The sequence below is a fragment of the Antrostomus carolinensis genome, unplaced genomic scaffold (assembly GCF_000700745.2).
Source record: "Antrostomus carolinensis isolate BGI_N321 unplaced genomic scaffold, ASM70074v2 scaffold32496, whole genome shotgun sequence".
Taxonomy (NCBI): domain Eukaryota; kingdom Metazoa; phylum Chordata; class Aves; order Caprimulgiformes; family Caprimulgidae; genus Antrostomus; species Antrostomus carolinensis.
The window spans coordinates 24,315-29,426 of NW_010323052.1; positions in this window are offsets into that span (position 1 = coordinate 24,315).

Below are 5,112 nucleotides of genomic sequence, written 5' to 3' on the forward strand. Positions count from 1 at the left end.
TTGAAGTCTGAAGTCTCTCCTATTAGACAGGTGTTAGACTCTGCTTTCTTTTGGATAAGCTTTCCAAATGGAAGCAACCTGGGGTGCAGCTGGCCTCTTTAATGAGACAGATAGAGGTATAGGGAGATTGCTGCAAAAATAAATGCTTCCAGGTGGAAAGCTATGATTAGTTTCCAGTAGTTGTGATGCTGAAATGAAGTTCAGGGCTGAGCTCATGGCTAAAATGAATTCCTAAGGGACTTCAGATCAGCTTGTTGAATACTGGCCTTACAGAACACATAGGGCACTGTTGCTCTAGCAGAAGTTGCCACTTTCTGGTTGACAGTTACTACATAAGATGTCAACTAATAGCAGATTTTGTTTTTCTAGCACGACATCTGAGTGAACTTTAATATCTGCCAAGGTCCTGGCTCATCTCATCACCAGCAAGGCATACTTTGTGCTCTGATTGGTTGAAAAGTGGAACTTCTGACAAGTAACCTGCAGATATCCAACATGACCGTCCCCCTGCAGGTAAAATCATAGTTTTCCCTACTCACCACTGTCTAAATGAGAACATTAGAACAGCTGTGCTGGAGCTAATGTTCTGCGTTCCTGGAATTTTTTTCTTTACAAATGCACTGACAGTCCTGTTAGAGATGTGTGATACCACAGCCATTCTGGTGCTGATCCTTTTGGGTTGAGTTGTACTGCTGCAGCTTCATTGAAAAGTGCTGTAGTGTGTCCCGATTTAAAGTCTGCAAGGCAAACCAAAACTGTGGCACTGTAGTTCCAATAACTGTCAGCTGGATGAGCCTAGCTAGGTCTTTACACAAAACAGCTGTTGGTAGAAATCAGTGGGAAGGGCAAGGATATATGGAATATTTGATCTGTTGTAATCTAAAGCTTTGGAATTTAGCAAGCTTTCTTGAATTGCTAGGTGCTTTATACTGGAAAACTAGAGGCTTACTCTACAGTGATGGACCATTTCTATGTGGGTAATTATGTAGAGAATATCTTGGCAGAGCAAGGGCATGATGTTTTACTTAAGGCCTGCCTGCACAACCCAGCCCATAGCCCTGAAGGCAGTGCCCTTGAAGTCTCCTTAAAAGATAAGAATGAGAAACAACAGCAAGGTCGTAAACACAAGGGAGGATGTTCAACAGGATTGGCTGGCCACAGGGGTGGGGAGGAAGTGCCACGTGGAATCGGAAGTAAGGAGAGACTGGTCCTGGAAGCGGAAGGAGGGAGAGACTGAGGCTGGCATGAATGCGGAAGTAAATTCACCTATAACCAACTATAAGGCAACATGTGTGATATTTAGTTAATTAAGCCAATAGTAGTTTTGTTTGTACCACATGAACCCTGTAGAGCCCTCTAAAAGTGTGTTGTTTTAAGCTAATAAACGTCACTTTACGAAAGTTCACTCTTACCTCCATGAGGACTCCGTGAATATTTCGGGGGATCTTCCTACATAATTATGTCATAAAGTCCATTTCCTACAGCACCTCTGTAGTGACATTTACTTTGCCAAATGGGTTCTAATCAATGTACAGGTACTTGTAATTAGCTGTCTTCAGGCAAGGAATAATACCATCATACTTTTATGAATGACAGTGGGAAACAGAGCTGTGGATGGTATCAAATTATCAGGTAAATAACACTCCTTTAAGATTTCAAAAGATGATACTATATGTTGGTGCTTGGTACTTCATCACGTTAGAATCTGCTCCAAACCCACAAAATGTTCCAGAAAACTGCCACTGTGATGATGCTAATAACACAAATGATGCATACAAATAACTCGGTAGCAATGGATGTGATTCCAGTTTTCATTGTCAAAATATTATAGAATCATAGAATACCGCATTGGAAGAGACCTCAAGAATCATCTGGTCCAACCTTTCTTGGCAAAAGCATGGTGTAGACAAAAAAACTTGAATTATTATGGATCAGTGAAATGCCACCTTTCTGCTCTAGAATCTGACTGATGGCAGTCAAAGTCAGTCCTGGAAAAACAATCCTTTCTTTTTCTGGTTAATTTTTGAAAGTTGTCACCATATGCTTTGTGTGCTAGCAGGTGGGTTATGTTTGTAGAGTATTTAAGGCAGTAACAGTAAAGCCTCTTAACACTCACTGATTATCATCAACACCTTTAACCTCCAAAGTGCACAAGTGTAACAAGTCCAGAGAGTTCTCCAAAGCACTGTGGAGCAGCAGCTGGGGGCAGTTATGCTATTTTGGAGCTGATGCTTTTATTTTTATCACTCTCTTTTGCTTCCTCTTACGTGCTTCGAGGCTCGCTGCAGGGCAACTTGTTGTCTTCCCAATATATGACTGACAAACAGTCATATATTCTTCGAAAACATTGTAAATGAAGCCATAGCCATTCCTATAATGCCTGCATTTTGTATGAAATTAGTAAAAGGGGGCTATGTTTAAGAACACATCTTCACTGATACCAGTGTGTTCCTATATGCAGTGTAAGTTTTGTGTGCTCTTACTTTTTGAAGTAAAAGACCCAAAATTCCAGGAGTAGGAAGGTCTATTTCTTATGTTTCTCTGCCTTGCTACATTATTCTGACTAAGAAACTGTGCTTTCTTGCCTGCCAAATCACTGTAATTGTTGTCCATTTTCCAGTTTTGGTATGGTGGCAGAGTGAGTTACATCTCTTGGTAAAGATCCAGTTATAGGTTTTTAGTATTTACAATATGTTTTCTAGATTCAGTAGAATTGCCCCTTTTAATCCTAATTGCTTTATTCTGCTCTATCAAACTGAACATAAGAGTCAGTTAGTGAGTATTTATTTTCAGCTTTTTCACTATTAACACCTTTCTGACGAAACATCTGGAATGTCCTATAGTGAAATCCTACAGCAAACAATGGTTTCCTATGGGTGCCAAAAATTATAAAGTGTGTAATGTTCCTGTAAAATAAACCAGAGCTATCCCAAGAGTAAAGGCAGCAAAGAGTAAGCAGCCTCTGCTAAGGCAAATACATGTCAACTATGCAGACTGAAATTTTAATACCGGTTACTACTACTGTGTTTTCTGCAGTAGTTGGTAGGCTATTGAGAAGAGCTCTACTGTCTACTAAAATTAGGTGCTATGAATAAGTTACACATGGTATTTTCAAGCTGTGTGTGGAATTTAATGTTGCAGGGCCAGACCTGCAGATCTTGCTCAGACTGTAGTGATGTGAGTTTTATCTATGAAGTTGGGAAATTTTGTATGGGACAGAGTTGTATTAGAAGGATCACTGTATTTTTGTCAGTAAAATGACTTTTCTTCTCAAGATGCCTCTATATACTGCGGGATGCTAATAGGAATAGATAAGTTCCTGGTGCATACACGGTCATCTGTAAAACCCAGAAGTCCTGTGGTGCAGAGCACATGTCACTACAAAATTGTAAACAGTTTTACTTGATTCCTAACCATCACTTTTCACTGAGGTAGACCTGCACAATGCTGCCTCCTTCCTTGCTCTCACTGTGATGGGCCCATGCCAGAATAGTAGTGGCTGTTTTATACACTGGGGCTTTAGTTTGGGGCATTGGCATGTGTGGTTTATTCTTCTATTACTGAGATGACTTATGTGCCACAAAAAAACCCAAACCCTCAACTGTTTGTGGCAGACTCCAAAGGTTTCTCTCTCGCACTCATGATGGAGGGAATCAGAACGTCTGTATCTGCAATATCCCTTCAAATGAAGGAGCAGGAGAAGAGTGAATGACAATTGTAGTGTTTGATATTGACCTTTTTATTTGGGACTGCTGCATTTCAAAATTAGCAAATTTGAAAAGTAGAGAAAAAAAGAGGGTTTTAGGATGCAAGACTGAGAGCCAAAAGTCATGGGCTTTGTTCTCAGCTCTACCATGAGTATCCACGGCTGCATTTATATCAGTACAATCCCCGCTTAGTGCTCTGGTTTCCCCAGGCATAAAGCAAAGATAAGGATTTGCAAAGAATTAACTAATGTTCGTAAAGGGCTTGGATGGCGAGGCATGAAAAAGAATAATGAAAACACAAGGAAGCCCTGTATTACTGTGTCTTTAACACTTATGCTTCTACTGCTAAAGAGGCTGTTACTTGTTCTTTAGCAAGCAAATGGAACAGATACTGAGTTGGTCTGTCGTGAAGCTAACCTGGCAATACCACTTCACCAGGACTAATAATCATTAACATGCTTTTAACTTCATAATCCTTTTTTTTTTTTTTAATTCTCCTTAAAGACAAAGATCCAGTTGTGGCTAGAGTGATGAATACATCTTGAGCAATAGCCTGCATCATCATTACCTCAAAGTGAGGATCGTTAAAATCATATTAAGGGTTGGCAAAAGCCCATTAAGGAGTTAGAGTCTGGCTGGACTTCCAACTTTCAGTTTTCAGGCTTCTGCAGTTTTAAAGTACCCAGACACTCAGTGTGGCACAGGAGGTTTTTAGTGAGATTCCTTTTTATTTTAATTGCTTTGAAGGGACATAATGGAAAATAAAATACAGTTTCAAGTTTAAGAAAGTTTTGCTGGAGGTCAACTTTGTTACAGCTGCTGTCAGTGAGAGCTGGATCCCTGTTTGGAGTTGGCTTTAGCCCAGCAGAAAGTCCAGTCTTATGGCTCTCCCATAAGCCACTCCTGTGCAGAGTTCTTTGGATTCCTGTAACCTTCTGGTGGTTACACAGAGTAGTGAGAACAAATATTAAATCTATATAGACTTATAAGAGAGCAGAAATGGTTGCTGTCCACTTCGTGGCAGATTCTGAAGCTGTGAAAGTGCAGACAGTGAGTTGGTTCTGAGAAGAATCAAATGGGCAACCTCAGAGCAGTTGTCTGCAGAAGCCTGGGGATTCAAAGTAGAAACTCTTTGCTCCTATTTTTGGTGGAACAGAGCTGAACACTCACTGTGATTTTAGTGTCAGAGTCACTGACAAAGCTGGCTCTTTCTTGGAAAGTATTTAACATATAACATGGATGTATTTATCTCTCTCAGCTCTTTAAAAATTAAATGTGTTAAATGTAAAGAAATGCGTCCAGTACAGGACCTGTGCTTCTGTACATAGAGGAGTGCAATAAGCATAAAATCTTCGGTATGAGTGACTTCTTAAAAGGTGTTTGGGTACAAGCGGATCCATTCCTG